This window comes from Lathyrus oleraceus, chromosome 2 (assembly GCF_024323335.1).
Source record: "Lathyrus oleraceus cultivar Zhongwan6 chromosome 2, CAAS_Psat_ZW6_1.0, whole genome shotgun sequence".
Taxonomy (NCBI): Eukaryota; Viridiplantae; Streptophyta; class Magnoliopsida; order Fabales; family Fabaceae; genus Lathyrus; species Lathyrus oleraceus.
The window spans coordinates 248,750,451-248,767,723 of record NC_066580.1 but is presented as its reverse complement, the minus strand read 5'-3'; positions in this window follow the sequence as shown (position 1 = coordinate 248,767,723).

The window sequence follows — 17,273 nt, the reverse complement described above, 5'->3', positions numbered from 1 at the left end:
GGCGACTCGATTCTTTGTATACTTTGCTTTTGATTTAGTCAATAAATCATAAAGTGAGGAATACACCGCTACAGAAAAGTGGCGACTCTGCTGGGGATAAAGGACCCTTGGTGGTTTTGCCTACTTTTCACCCTTGTTGTATGATATTTGTTTATTTGTTATTTGACATATTTTTGTACAATTTGGGATAACTGTATTGATTGTAATGTTTGAATTGCTTGATATACAATTGCTGTTTGCTTTGGTGATCTCTGTGAGATGAGTTCTATACCCGAACTCGAGTGCACCTTAGGATAGGAGAATGGCATAGTCTTGTCGACTTGTGTGGAGTATTCCTTAACAAGTTGACTTGCGAGTCCATTCACTTGGTGGAGGTCATGTTGGATTAATAATGTCACACAAGTTATTTGTGGTTAGGCATTATTCTTTCAATATGTGCCTTAGAAGCCAAGGACCTTAGTTTACCAAGCCCATCTTGGCCTATTTTTAGGACGTAGTGCGGAGGTCGTTCAGATGTAAGATCTGATGCGATTGTTACGCGATACTACACTCATAAGAGTCTCTCTTGAGAATATTTTTGGAATACGAGTATTCTTTCCTCCGATAATATTCGAAAGATGGGATGATGACTATGGGAACCTCTGGTAGAACATGCTCGGCAGGTTTAAACCCTAGTACACTCCCTTTGGGTGGTTCTTAACCGAGACACCATGCTCGTGACTCTCAACAAACCCGTGATTCATGGTTGAGTCGTTCAGACATCCTTAATATCAATGGAACTTGGGTGTTGATAAGGTGTAAACCATAATCCACCAAAATGGATGATTGATATTAAGGATGATTGAGCCGGTTCATGTATTGTTAATATCAATGGAACTTGGGTGTTGATAAGGTGAAAACCATAATCCACCAAAATGGATGATTGATATTAAGGATACTATGAGCTTTCCCATGACCTTTGTCTGGTGTGACTTGCTTTATCCTTGAGTGTGATTGCTGCATTCATGCATTCATGCATTCATCTGCATTCATGTCATCAGAAAATCAGAAAATTTTCAAGGAACTTAAAGGGTTTATTTGCAAAATTTTCAGACATGGAAAGACCAAAAAGGCATACAAAGAAGTATAGCTTTAGACAACCCGATGTGAAAGAGTTAAGGAATCTGACATCCTATGTATTAGATCCCTTGGGTTTCAAAGCTCGTTATGGGAAGCTTCTGCCTCTGTTGACTACTCAGGTTGATGAAGGGTTGCGGAGTACTTTGGCTCAGTTCTATGATCCTCTATATCACTGCTTCTCTTTTCCGGACTTCCAGTTGTTGCCTACATTAGAGGAGTATGCTCATCTTGTGGGTATTCCTATTCTGGATCAGGTGTCGTTCAGTGGCTTGGAGAGTATTCCGACTTCTCGAGAGATCGCAGACTTGTTGCACATAGATGAATCTTTGATTGAAGCTAATATGACTACCAAAGGTGGAATTCAGGGTCTTCCTTCTGATTTCCTCATTGCTCAAGCTACCGTTTATGGAAAGGCCATGAGTGAGGATGCCTTTGAAGCCATATTTGTGCTGCTCATCTATGGTCTGGTATTGTTCCCCAACATCGACAAATTTGTGGATGTGAACGCCATTAGGATCTTCTCTATTCTTAATTCCATTCCGACTCTGTTGGGTGATGCCTATTTCTCGTTGCATCTGAGGAATGCAAAGGGTGGAGGAGTTATTGTGTGTTGTTTGCCTCTGTTGTATAAGTGGTTTATTTCTCACTTACCGCAGACGGTCGCTTTCAAGGAGAATAAGGGATGTCTACTGTGGTCCCAGAGACTCATGTCTCTCACTAATGACGATATCTCTTGGTATGATCGCGTGTATGATACAGTTTAGATTATTGATTATTGTGGTGAATTCCCTAATGTGCCTCTTCTTGGTACATGTGGTGGGATCAGCTACAATCCTATCTTAGCACGTCGTCAGCTTGGGTTCCCCCTAAAGGATAAACCTCATAACATTCTGTTAGAAGGTGTGTTCTTTCAGGAGGGTAAAGATCCCCAAGGCCTGAAAGCCAGGATGGTCCGCGCTTGGCGCAAGATTCATAAGAAGGGTAGAAATGAATTGGGTCCGAAGAACTGCATTGCTTTGGAGCCGTATACTTCTTGGGTCGGACAGAGAGCTACTGAGTATCTTATGCCGTATGATTATCCGAGACCTACACCATTGGATGTGGCTGGGCCTTCAACCCTCCCTAACCAAGGCATAGAGGAGTTGAGAGAAGAAGACCTTTCACGTGCCTGGATCCGTGAAAGAGAAGAGCTACTTCAGCAAATCAAGGAGAAGGACGCTCTGATCGAGTTTCTCGAGCATCAGGTCATAGATGATCCGAATGATACTTGGACTTCTCTGCTTCCCCAGTCTTCCAAGTTCTGGAAGAGGAAGTATGATCGACTTGCTAAGGAGAAAGCGGATATGGAAGCAGCCTATGAGAGAGAGATCATGAAGCTTTGTGTATCTCGTCTTCTAGCATCTCGAGCTTCTAGGGATCCATAGGATATTTATTTTCCTTTTCCCTTGTAATAATCAAAAATGCTGTACTTCTTTGTCTCGAATATATATTTGATGAGATATTTTCCATATGCTTAAATGTTTAAATATTCAAATTTGCAAATAGAACCCTAAAAGTTCCTTGAAATAAAAAACAAAGCATATGCACAAGCATTGCATGCATCATTTTGCATAAGCAGGTTGTTCTGGTCTTCTTGTCTATGGCCTAACTCTGTGCTCTTCATTTATTTTGAAGACATGCTGACTCACCGGTACTATACCAGAGCCAATTCTGCTAGAGTGATGGATCAACTTGAACAAGAGAACAGAGAGCTGAAGGAAGAGGTCGCAAGATTGGATGCTCTGATGGAGCAATTGTTGGCTGCTCAACATCAACCTTCTCCACCTCCTGCAACTCCTCTCCAGAGGACTGTTATATCAGAGGTTGCTTCTTCAACTGTGCCAGCTGTTAGTGCTCACTTTGGGCCGAATGCCATGCCAGCCGGGTTTCCGTGGGGTATGCCTCCTGGTTTCATGCCAGATATTCCAGCTCCTACCTTTGCTTCTATGCCGGCATCTAGCCCGGTCCTTGCTATGCCTCCTCCTGTCGTGCATACCACTCCCAGGGTAGATGACACCATCTATCATTCTGAGCCGTCTGAGGGCCCAGATGTTAATGAGAAGATGGATGCTATGAATGACCAATTCCTCGAGCTCCGTAAGGAATTGAAGACCCTCCGAGGGAAAGATCTGTTTGGCAAGTCTGCTGCTGAATTTTGCCTGGTTCCCGGTGTGAAGATTCCGGTCAAATTCAAAGTCCCTGACTTTGAAAAATATAAGGGGAACACCTGTCCTCTCGCTCACCTGGTCATGTATGCCAGGAAAATGTCGACTCAGACAGATAATGATCAGTTGCTGATTCATTATTTTCAGGATAGTTTGTCTGGTGCAACTCTTCATTGGTATATGAGCCTTGATAGTGCAAACATCCGATCCTTCAACGATCTTAGCGAAGCCTTCGTCAAGCAGTACAAATACAATGTTGATATGGCTCCTGACCGTGATCAACTCAGGGCCATGTCTCAGAAGGATAAAGAGACATTTAAGGAGTATGCCCAGAGGTGGCGAGAGCTAGCAGCTCAGATTACTCCTCCGCTGGAAGAGAAGGAGATGACTAAGATCTTTCTGAAGACTCTTAGTTCATTTTATTACGAGCGGATGGTCGCGAGTGCTCCCTCTGATTTCACCGAAATGGTGAACATGGGGATGCGTTTGGAGGAAGGTGTCCGTGAAGGACGGTTGGCTAAAGATGAGAGCTCTTCTAAACGGTATGGGGCGTTTAAGAAGAAAGATGGGGAAGCACATGCTGTGCAATCCCATGCTAAACCAAGAAGACCCTCTGTTAAGAGGAAGCCTGTGCGTCACGCCAGCAGCCAGCACCAGGTGGCTCATATAGCACCTGTTTTCAGAGATAATTCTCAGCAGTATCAGCAACATCATCAGCATCAGCAACAACCTTAGTACCAACAACAACATCGTCCACAGCAACAGGCTTACCAGCCTCGTGGTAGCACCAGTAATCAGGCCAATCTGAATTATGATAGGAAGAAAATCAGCTTCGATCCCATTCCTATGTCATATGCTGAATTATATCCTTCCTTGTTGGAGAGGAAACTGGTTACTCCCAGAGAGCCTCCGGCTGTGCCTGCTAACCCGTAGTGGTGGTACAAGCCCGATCAACATTGTGTTTATCATTCCGGTGCTCCGGGTCACAATATTGAGAACTGATATCCATTGAAGACTAAGGTGCAAGACCTTATGCGATGCGGCATCCTGAGCTTTGAGGACTCAGGCCCGAATGTTACGAAGAACCCATTGCCCGAGCATGGGAAATCAGTGAACATGGTCCAGGGTTGCCCTGGCAAGTATAAAGTCAAATATGTGAGCCATATTCGATAGTCATTGGTCGAGTTGCACAGTCGGCTGTGTCAGTACAGTCATATGGAGCACGACCATGACAGATGCCGCATCTGTTCCGTCAATAGACTGGGTTGTCGCCAAGTGCGAAGAGAGCTTCAAGAGCTGTTGGATGAGGGTACCATTGAGATTCTGCAGAATCAAAATGTTGATGAAGATGAACCAGAAGTGAATGTTATTTCTCCTGTGTTCAAATTGCCCGAGCCTGTTGTCATCCGTTATGATGGTAGCAAGCCGAAAGTTTCTCCTTCTCTTGTAATCAAGCTTGCAGGCCCTGTGCCTTATTCTTCGGACAAAGCTATTCCTTTCCGATACAATCCCGTTGCTGTGGAAGATGGGAAAGAAGTGCCGTTGCCTTCTACTTCCGTGGTTAATATTGCAGATGTGAGTGGATTGACCCGGAGTGGTCGCGTGTTTTCAGCACCTAAGCCTCAGGCTAGAGCTGTTGTTTCTGATTTTGCTGAGCGTCCGGTTGGGACTGCAGTGAATGTTCAGAACCCGACACCTGTTGTCAAACCCTCTTCTATACAAAAGACTCCTGCTTCTTCTGTTGGCCCGAGTGGCACTATGAATGAAGACTGTGATGAGATGCTGAGGCTCATCAAGAAGAGTGAGTACAACGTTGTAGACCAGCTTCTACAAACGCCGTCCAAGATCTCTGTGCTATCTTTGCTGTTGAATTCAGAACCCCATAGGGAGGCTCTGCAGAAAGTATTGGACTTGGCTTATGTTGATCATGATGTCACGATTGAACAGTTTGATAGTATTGTTGCAAACATTACTGCTTGCAACACTTTGAGTTTCTGTGACGCTGATCTCCCTGAGGAGGGAAGAGACCACAACATGGCTTTACATATTTCCATGAACTGCAAGTCTGATGCCATGTCCAACGTGTTGATGGACACTGGGTCATCTTTGAATGTATTGCCGAAGACCACTCTTTCGAGATTGTCATATTAGGGGCCTCCCATGAGGCAGAGTCGTGTTGTTGTGAAGGCTTTTGATGGGTCGCGTAAGACCGTGATTGGGGAAGTTGATCTCCCAATCAAGATTGGACCAAGTGATTTCCAGGTTACCTTCCAGGTTATGGATATCCACCCATCTTATAGTTGTCTCCTTGGTAGACCATGGATTCACGAAGCTGGCGCCGTGACATCCACCCTACACCAGAAGCTGAAATTCGTTAAGAATAAGAAACTGGTTGTGGTAGGGGGAGAAAAGGCTCTCCTGGTTAGCCACTTGTCTTCTTTCTCGTATATTGATGCTGAGGATGAAGTTGGAACGCCTTTCCAAGCTTTATCTATTGCTGAGCCAATTGAGAAGAAGTCTCCTTCATTTGCTTCCTATCGTGATGCGAAGCTGGCCATTGAATATGGTGAAGTTGCTGGTTTAGGGAAGATGATCGAGCTTGAAGACAACAAATCCTGGGCTGGCATTGGCTATTCTTCTGGGGCATTCAACGAGCAAGGTTTGTTCAAGAGTGGAGGTTTCATCCATGCTGATCAAGCTGAGGAAGCTGCTGCTATTCTGGAAGAGGATGCAGAGGATTTGAGCAACTTTGTTATCCCTGGCGGTATCTGCCATAATTGGGTCGCTGTGGATGTTCCTACGGTCATTCATAAGTCAGCGTAATTTGTTCACTTTGTTCAAAAACCCTTCTCCCATGCCAAAAGGAGAAGTGATGACATTGTTGGCAGCATTTATACAATGATATTTCATTCAATTAATGCATTGTTAAACATTTGTTTTCCATTTGTTTTCACTTTTTGCTTTTTGCATGAAATCAGTGATCACAAAAAACCATAAAAACAAGAATAAAAACAATCTTTTTATCTGCATAATGATTTGTTTGTTTAAATTCTAAAGTTTTTTATTATCCAAAATCATTATGCAGGTTGATTCTAAAACCGATTGAACATAATGATCCAACGCCATCTCCCAATTTTGAATTCCCTGTATTTGAGGCAGAGGAAGATGATGTTGAAGGGATTCCTGATGAGATTACCCGTCTCCTTGAGCACGAGAAGAAGATCATTCAGCCGCATCTCGAAGATCTGGAAACAGTCAACTTGGGGTCTGAAGACTGTGTTCGTATGGTGAAGGTTGGGGCACTTCTTGAAGAGTCTGTCAAGAAGGGGTTGATCAGTCTGCTACGAGAACATTCTGATATCTTTGCTTGGTCGTATGAAGACATGTCGGGTCTAGATACAGATATTGTGCAACATTTCCTGCCTTTGAAGCCTGAGTGCGTGCCTGTGAAGCAGAAGCTCAGAAGAACTCATCCAGATATGGCAGTGAAGATCAAAGAGGAAGTTCAGAAGCAAATTGATGCGGGGTTTCTGGTGACTTCTACATATCCTCAATGGGTGGCCAATATTGTGCCTGTGCCTAAGAAAGACGGAAAAGTCCGTATGTGTGTTGATTACAGAGATTTGAATAAAGCTAGTCCTAAAGATGATTTCCCTCTACCACACATTGATATGTTGGTAGATAATACAACTAAATTCAAAGTCTTTTCCTTTATGGACGGATTTTCCGGTTATAATCAAATCAAGATGGCACCCGAAGATATGGAGAAAACAACATTCATCACACCTTGGGGAACATTCTGTTATCGAGTGATGCCCTTCGGTCTGAAGAACGCCGGAGCCACGTATCAACGTGCTATGACTACCTTGTTTCATGACATGATGCACAAGGAGATAGAGGTCTATGTTGATGATATGATTGCTAAGTCCCGAACGGAAGTTGAACATGTTGAGCATTTGTTGAAGCTTTTTCAGCGTCTGAGGAAGTTTAGACTTCGTCTTAATCCGAACAAATGTACATTTGGAGTCCATTCTGGCAAGTTGTTGGGTTTTGTTTTCAGCGAGAGAGGTATTGAGGTTGATCCTGCATAGGTCAAAGCAATACAAGAGATGCCTGCACCCAAAACTGAGAAGCAAGTCCGAGGTTTTCTTGGCCGCTTGAACTATATTTCCAGATTTATATCCCACATGACTGCCACATGTGCACCGATATTCAAGCTCCTCCGGAAAGATCAGTCTCATGATTGGACCGAGGATTTCCAGAAAGCTTTCGACAGTATCAAAGAATATCTTGTCTCCGCCTGTAGAAGGAAGACCTCTGATCATGTATTTGACTGTCCTTGAAGATTCGATGGGTTATGTACTCGGTCAACAAGATGAATCAGGGAAGAAAGAATCTACTATCTACTACCTCAGTAAGAAGTTTACTGATTGTGAGTCTCGATACTCAATGCTTGAGAAGACGTGTTGTGCTTTGGCTTGGGCTGCTAAGCGTTTGCGCCAGTACATGATAAATCATACAACTTGGTTGATATCCAGAATGGATCCGATTAAGTATATTTTCGAGAAGCCTGCTTTAACCGGGAGGATTGCCCGTTGGCAGATGTTGTTGTCTGAGTATGATATTGAGTATCAAGCTCAGAAAGCTATCAAAGGTAGTATCTTGGCTGACCATTTAGCGCACCAGCCGATTGAAGATCATCAGTCTGTTCAGTACGACTTCCCAGATGAGGAGATTCTGTATTTGAAAATGAAAGATTGTGATGAGCCTACACTTGATGAAGGTTCAGAACCTGGTTCCAGATGGACGATGGTGTTTGATGGCGCTGTAAATCAGTATGGAAATGGAATTGGGGCAGTAATCATTACTCCTCATGGCACGCATATTCCTTTTACAGCAAGGCTAACTTTCAAATGCACGAATAATATGGCTGAGTATGAGGCCTGTATTATGGGACTGGAAGAATGTATTGATTTGAGAATCAAACATCTTGATGTGTATGGTGATTCGGCCCTGGTTGTCAATCAGATCAAGGGTGAATGGGAGACGAATCAGCCAAGTCTCATTCCGTATAGAGATTATGCGAGGAGGATTTCAACGTTCTTTACAGAAGTTGACTTTCATCATATTCCTCGAGAGGATAATCGGATGGCAAATGCGCTTGCTACGCTTGCTTCAATGATTGTGGTCAAGTATTGGAATGAAGTTCCTAACATTGCCGTGATGCGCTTGGATAGACCAGCTCACGTGTTTGCAGTTGAAGAATTGAATGATGACAAGCCTTGGTATTTTGATATCAAGAATTTCCTCCAGAACCAGGTATACCCGCCTGGGGAATCTGTGAAAGATAGGAAAACTTTGAGAAGGTTGTCAGGCAGTTTCTACCTCAGTGGTGAAGTGCTGTATAAGAGAATTTTTGACATGGTTTTGCTCAGATGTGTGGATAGACACGAAGCAAACCTGTTGATGACTGAGGTCCATGAGGGTTCATTTGGTACTCATTCCAATGGACATGCCATGGCTAGAAAGAAGTTGAGAGCAGGCTACTATTGGCTGACAATGGAGTCTGACTGTTGCAAATATGTGAAGAAATGCCACAAGTGCCAGATTTACGCAGATAGGATTCATATTCCTCCGACACTTCTGAATGTGATTTCATCACCATGGCCTTTCTCTATGTGGGGAATCGACATGATAGGCATGATTGAACCGAAAGCGTCCAATGGGAACAGGTTTATTCTCGTAGCAATTGATTACTTCACCAAATGGGTTGAAGCAGCATCGTATGCGAATGTGACCAGGCAGGTGGTTGTGAAGTTTATCAAGAACCAGCTGATTTGCCATTATGGTGTGCCAGATAAGATCATTACTGATAATGGATCTAATCTGAATAATAAGATGATGGAAGAATTATGCGCTGAATTCAAGATTGCACACCATAATTCCTCTCCCTACAGACCAAAGATGAATGGGGCTGTTGAAGCTGCTAATAAGAATATCAAGAAGATTATCCAGAATATGACAGTTACATACAAAGATTGGCATGAGATGCTGCCATTTGCTTTGCATGGTTATCGTACATCTGTCCTCACTTCAACAGGGGCAACCCCTTTTTCTCTTGTTTACGGCATGGAGGCTGTTCTCCTAGTAGAGGTGGAGATCCCATCAATGAGAGTCTTGATGGAAGCCAAGTTGACTGATGCTGAATGGGTTCAGAGTCGTTATGACCAACTGAATTTGATTGAAGAGAAGCGATTGACTGCCATGTGCCATGGTCAATTATATCAGCAGAGAATGAAGAAAGCATTCGATAAGAAGGTCAAGCCTCGCGTGTTCCGAGAAGGTGACCTCGTGCTCAAGAAAGTTTTGTCTTTCGCGCCCGATTCCAGGGGCAAGTGGACTCCAAACTATGAAGGTCTATATGTTGTTAAGAGAGCCTTTTCCGGCGGCGCTTTGATGCTTACAACAATGGATGGGGAGGATTTCACTCGTCCTGTGAATTCAGATGCAGTCAAGAAATACTTTGCCTAAAAAAAAAGGTATATAAAAGAAAAACAGAATAGCTCGCTAAGTTGAAAACCCGAAAGGGCGAGTTAGGCAAAAAAAAATGAGCGTCTCGGTGGATAACCCGAATGGGTGATTCAGGCAAAAGTTAGAGACTCGGAAAAACGAATATTTTGCATCCCGCTAGATTGAGTACCTCACCCTGGGGCAATCTAGGCAAAAATTAGGGATTTGGCAAGTAACTGCATCCTGATAAGACTTTCTGTTTCGCAAGCTGTCTTTTCGTCAGAGACTCTCGATTCGTCGTCAACTGAAGCTTCGAATACATCGAGATTCAAATTGGTAGAGAAAGGATCATTATGTTCAATGTAGCCCTCTTCCAATATATGTCACTGATTTCAAATTTGTACAGATCTATGGAGTCTTGCCATTTGCAGGCTACCATTCCATCAAATCAATTTGAGCTTTTTATCCAGTTATTTGCACTCTTATTTGTTTCAATTCAACAAATGTTTTGCATGTTTTAATTGATAAAATGTCATTGTTTTAAACAAATAAAATTTTCAAACTATTATTTTAAACAAAGTGAACATTCACAATGATGAAAGGATACTCAAGAATTTCTCAGTGCTCTCCCAAGGTTGGCATGATTTCCAACAGGTAAGACATTTGTTCATATTCCTGGCATGGTTGTATCCTCTTTCTCCAGATTGTTATTGGGGTTGTTCCCCAAGCAAAGCCTCTGTTGAGATTTTGTTCCCCAAGCAGAATGCTTGTTGAAGACTTCGTTTTCTTCTCCAACAGTTTTTTCTCCCCAGCATGGGTGCTTTCCTTTAGAAGATTCGGTAGTAGGTGGTTTGAGACCCCGGTACCCCATCACTCTCCCCAGTGCAGTCGCCAGCGGAGTTGTTACTTCTCTCCTCAGCACTGTCGCCTGGATTGTTGATATGATATACTGTATTTGATGCTATATCTCCCCATCGGAGTGCTTGTTGAGGTTTTACCTCTTATCCCTTCAGCAGGCAGTGTTTATTTTCCTCCTCGGCAGTTGTGGGTTTATTCTTGGAAGGTTCAGCATTTGGTGGTTGATCCCCAGCTCTCCTCCTCATTCCCCAGTGGATTTCCTAGTGAAGCCATCAGTAGTTTCGTGGTATGGTGGATTGTAGCTATGATTCCCACAGAGTCCCCAACAGGGTCAGAGTCCCCGCCAGTAGATTTGTGGTTTGGTGGATTTTATCTGAGAAGTTTCCTGCAGAAGTTTTGTGCTTTCCCTGCAGAATCCTCAATGGAGTTGGTATCCCCAACAGAGCCAGAGTCCCCGCCAAAGTTGGTGTTCTCGACAAAGTTGATGTAGTGGCAGTTTTTGCCTGTTGAAATCTTGTTTCCCCAATGGGATTGGTTGAGATCTTTGCTTTTCAGCATGTGAATCTCCAGCAGATTGGCTCTCCAGTTGGACTTCTTTGGTTTCCTCTGGAAGTGTAGTACCGGGTGTTTGATTCCTGACCTTGTTTGTGTTAGATATGTCTGTTTTGTCAGCATTCATCAAACATAAATTACGCATATTCATGCATACTCATCAACATTCAGATATTCATGTTGCATTTTTTGCCATATATCTCTTGTTTGTTGTCTCCTGCTATGGGGGATATAAATCTCTTCAATAGATCTCCCCAAGCAGATGTCGGGTGTTTAAATCTCTCCATATAGAGTCAACCCCATAAGCAGAAAGTGTCTGTCTTTCCTTCTGCAGTTCGCCACTGAGATATACCCTCGTGGATGACGGTTTCTTCCGTTTCCTCCCAACGCATATATTGGGATGGATTTTCCTATTGAGTTATATCCTCATAGGACGAGTCTTAATTCAGTCTGTCTTTTCGGACCAATCCCGAATTGGCTATTTGCAACTGTTTCTCGTGCTTCCATGTGGAATAAATGAATGAATTGCCCAGTAACCGGCAATAATTCTTTTTATCCCCAGCGGAGTTTGGGCCTCTACCCTCATACCGGTAGTTATAAGTTCTATGTTCCCTCTTCTTGGCGGAATTTGTGGTTATATACCTTTTATTCCTCAGCAAGAGTTGATTGGTTTTCTACCCAGTAGGCGGTAGTCGTAAATCCTAGTTTTCTGCTCTTCAGCAGTTTGTGGTTTGATGCCCGTGCGGAATTGTGATAGTGATTCTTTCTTTCCCACGTGGACGTTGTGGTTTTCTACCCCGTATTCGGTAGATGTAAACCCTATCTTTTATCCTCATCAGAGTTGTTGGCTACTACCCAGTATTCGGTAGTCGTAAGTCCCATCTCTTTTCCCCTAGCAGAGGTAACCTTTGTGGTTCGTTCTGGTTGATGGTGGATTTTGTGGTCTTCTACCCAGTATTCGGTAGTTGTAAATCCTATGTTGTTGTGGTTTTATTCCTAACGGAGTCTGTGCTTTTTTGTGGATAGTTGCCGGATGCTAGCAACCCTATCCCCAGCCAGAGTTTTGGTATTCTACCCCGTATTCGGTAGATGTAAACCCTAATTTCTCCCCTTTGCAGAGTTAACCTTGTTGTTCATCCTAACCGATGATGGTTACTCTTTGTGGTTATCTTCATCTAGTATTCGATGTTGATATTCCTCCCTTGCTTCTGGATAATTGTCTTTTGCTAGCAATTGTATCCTCAGCAAATCTTCTTCTGGATAATTGTCGTTTGCCTGCAATTTTATCCCCTTTGAAGTCGCCAGCAAGTCCTTGTGGATAATTGCTGTTTATGCAATTCATCCCCAGCGGGTCTTCTTTCATTTACCCTTTTGCTTGGTAATGATTGTTGCTCCCTTTGATTGGTCATCATTATATACCTAGTTTTGGTATCCCGATGCCTTTCTTTTCGGTCGATTTATCCTTTATTAACCCGGTAACCGGTTGTGGATAATCTTCCATGCGAGTATGTTATCCACGTTCTGACGGTAATGTATAATATATCTCATGCACTCTTCAATCGAAGCCTGTTGTGTTTCCTCAGTCGAGTAAGATTCGTATTCCTTTGCGGAATCGAATATTTGTTGTTCTCTTGGATAATTGTCGGATGCTTGCAATTTATCCCTTGTGAGTTGTCTTTCATTTACCCTGTTGTTGTTGGTAACGATTGTCTCTCCTTTTGGTTGGCCACCTATTATATACCCAGTAACCGGTATCTCTGGTGTCTCTTCCTTTTCGAGTGTATTATTCACGTTCTAACAGTAATGAATAATATATCTCTTTCACTCTTTGGTTAGAATCCTTTGTTGATCTTCCCCAGCGGAGTAAGATTCGTATTCTGTGCAGAATCGAATATCCATCCTTTAACAAGTTTGTGTTTTGGATGATGAGTGTCTTGGCATATATACCAATTCACGTTTCCGGTAGGTCACCCATTATATACCCAGTAACCGGTATCCCTGGTGTTTCCTTCCTTGCGAGTATATTGTCTACGTTCTGACGGTAATAGATAATATATCTCATGCGAGTATTCTATCCATGTTCTGACGGTAATGGATATTATATCTCATGCGCTCTTTGGGTTTGTGTCCCCAGCTGAGTAAGATTCGTTTTCCCGTTGTGGATTCGAATGTCCATCCTGTAAGTCGATTTGCTTTTTCAAGCCCTCTTTTCGGATGATAAGTGTTTTGGCATATATACCAATTCACGCTTTGGTCGGTCACCTATTATATACCCAGTAACCGGTATCCCTGGTGTTCCTTCCTTTCTGCTCCCTATTATGACCTAGGTCCCCTATGGAGTCAGATTTTCCTAAGTTGATATACCTTTTTCAGGTCTTTCTCGGATGGTTGGATGACTGATATCTCTCACCCTTATACCGGTCTTAGATATTCATTCTTCCTGAGTTTGTTACCCTTATACCGGTAACACCTCATTCTTTGCTTCCCTAGGAGAGTCTTTTTGTTAGACCTTCTCCAGTGGAGTTTCCTGTTGTGATTTTACCCTTTTGCTGTATTGGCGTTTTCCCCAATATATGCAATTTTCCCCAGAAGGGAGGTTCTCTGTGAATCGTTTCCCAGTCCGAGTCCGGATTTTTTTTATCCGAAGTATCCTTTGTGGATAGTTTGAGTCAGCTTGTGTCTTTCCAATGGACGTGTTCTCCTTTGGAGTTCTTCTTTTCCCCAGTTTGAGTCCTTCACTCCCCAGTGAGGTCTCTAGTCCAGTCGTGTTTTGTTCACGCCGTGTCAGTTTTACCCTAATTCAGAGTCGTGTCCTGCTCACGCCTTCTTTTTCTTTTTCTTTTCCCCATGAGAGTCTTGTTAGAGTCTCTGTTCCTGGTGAGTGTATTACTCCGATGGATCGTCTTTTCTTCTTTGTGGATCATTATTCCCCACAGAGTTTTTACTTGTCTTTGCATGCATACATATGCATCATGAGGTCTCTTAGGGACCAAAATTTGTCTCATTACTGTTATTTAAGCCCATTCTACCACGTCGAGATGAAGATTTCTAAACTTCACTTCTCCGGATAGAATGACCTTAAATAGGGGCATTTGTAAGACCCCAATTTTTTCCCTAAGATCCCTCATGGCATCATACCATACCATATCATTGCCTCAAGGATCATTGTGCACCTTGCCTCCTTCCTTGTGGGTTGGTTATCCTTTTGAGAATGATTCATGATCACCAAGCATGTTTTGCATTTGTATATCATTGCTTTTCATTTGTCCACTAACCAAAAGTACAAAAATATGTCATCTAACCTTTGTCTTGCAGATGAAGCTATCACAGGTCAAGACAGTCAAAGGCAATCATTGAGCCATAGATGGTGGCCATTCTTGAGAATTTGGACCCCACAATCATTCACAAGAGCTTATATGAGCTATGACATCATTTTGAATCAAAATCCCAAATGGTAGAGGCTTGAACTTCATCAGAACATTGCCAGATCAATTGGAGACCTAGAAAGTCAACTGCTCAGTCAATAGTGGATTTGGAGGTGGGAAGTGATTAGAAATACTTCATTCATGTTCAAACAAGTCTCATTTGACATTTCAAACATCAACATTGAAGAAAATAAAGTCAGGTCAAAACTTTCCAAAAATAGAAAGTGACCTATAATTCAAATTTGCCAAAAATGGAAAGGTTTTAACCTAACTTCAACTTCAAATTACATCATCAAGAAAGCTTCAAATGAAATTTTGTTGAACATGAAAGTTGTAGATATTGCTCTCCCATTTCCAAAAAGTCCAAGATCATCAATTTCTCATGTGTGGTTAAGGAGATATGATCAAAACATGGCCAAGTGTACATTGAACTTCAAATGTGCATAACTTCTCAACCAAAGCTCCAATTCAAGTGGTTCTTTTTGCTAATTTCTCATTTTGACCTCTAATTTCAAAATCTTGCATTGCATTTCATCAATTGTCATCATATAATTATTTGCCAATTCTTGAATTTTAGGAGGGAAATCTTGAAATTTAAAATTGGTGAATTATTTGAACATTTGGCAATTACCATTGATTTTAAAATGTGGTTTTAAGTGAAAATCAAGTGATTTCGTGCATTGTTCACCATGCATTTTCATGCATAGGGTGAAATTGCAATTTTGCACAAGCACCTCATTTTTGCTAATCCAATTACCATTTGGCTAAGCATGATTAAGAGCATGATTAGGAGGGAGTATATAACAAAAACCCTAACTGTTTTCAGAAAACAACAATCATAATTTTCAGATCTAGAAAAACTCATCAAAATTTTCTCTCAAATTTTCTCTCATTTTCTTCAATCAATTCACAATCCATTGCCTAATTCATCATCTAGAAGCATCATGGAGCAAGTTTGAAGGAAGATCCATAGCAATTCGTGCAGTTTGAAGCAGCTTGAAGCTTGAACTCATCAATGGTGAAATCAAAATTCTGTTGAATCGTGTGCAATTGAGCCTCCACCTTCCTTCTAAACACTTGTACAAGCTGCATAGAAGATCATTTGAGCATTGCAAGGCTTGATTTCATTGAATTTAAAGCCGCACTTAAAGAGGTCACGAAATCGTTTCTCTCTTTTCTCAAATTGCTTATGCTATTGTTGTAGATCTCCTTGTTGTGGTTATTCTGAGCTTTGAATCACTGAAATCCATGCATTATTGACTGAGATTCGATTGTTTAAAGTCTTGATGATGAAACTTGATTTGCTCGATTCATTTGATATACGATGATCCATGCTTAGCCAATAGTTGATTCATGATCCTTGATGTTTATGCTACATGTACATGTGCTTAGTTTTAAGATCTGGAAAATTTGTTCATCATGTTCTTGTTGAATCACTGTTCATGGCGCGTGTTTGTGAAGAAGATGATACAGGACATTAGGCCACGGTTTTGATGCTTCATTGGCCACGCAAATCCGTTTCCGTATGTTTCTAGGGCTAGCACGTGAGTGGTTGCATGGACCGCTCATGCTTGCATCTGATTGGCCAGGCAAAAATTTAAATAAAACGGTGCGTTTAGCACCTGGCGCCAATTTCAAATTGTTACTTGGTTCGATCCTCTGTTGTACCAATTATTCAAATGTGCTTCATGATTTTCCTTTTCCCTCCATTATTCCATGCATACTTCATATTACATTTTTTATTTTTTCTACATCTTTAAAAATTCATAAATAGTTGAATAATGATCCAAAAAATATGTGGTTTTATGCGTGATGTCACATTTTCTGTCTATTATTTTTTCATCATTTTTTCATAAATTGTGCTTGGCTGGAAATTAATTTGTGCTAGGGTTCGTGAACATGTATGCCTTTTGTACTTTGCCTTGTTTCTTCATTTGTGAAATGCTGAGCTTTTATCCAATGAATCTGAAATTTTACATGTTGAAACTAGACATCTTGCTTGACATTTTGGTGTTGATTTGGTATTTTTACCATTTGTGGTTTCTGTATTATGATCATGTGAAAGTTGGTGTGACAATTTGTGTCACACCTTTGCTTGTTCATCTTATGTGATGTGATTACCCTATCAAATGATCTCCAATTGTTCTGATTTTTTGTGTGATACATATTATGAATGTTTTGAATGGACATGAATTTTCTTGGAATTATTTGGTTGATTTCTGATTTAATTGAGATTTTTCATTCTGGTTGGTCACATTTGAGCTTTAAATTAGTCTTGAACTTCAATTGATCATGAAATGGATTTGGTATATGATATTGATGTGAGACCTTTTGGATTGTTTCAAGATTTGTTTGAAGTTGATTCATGTTAATTTTCAGCTTCTGTTTCAATTTTTTTCTCCATCTTTGACCCTAGGATTTGACCTAGTGGTTTGCCTCTCATGTTTGAGCTTTGATTTCAGGTTGAACATCCAAGTTATATGGTTCATGATGCTCCATCATTTGAGCATTTGATGTTTGCCTTTGACTACTAACATTGTGTGTTTTGTAGGGTTGTTAACTCATTTGAGCTTGACTTGTGGCTTATGCCTTTGCTTATTGGGTT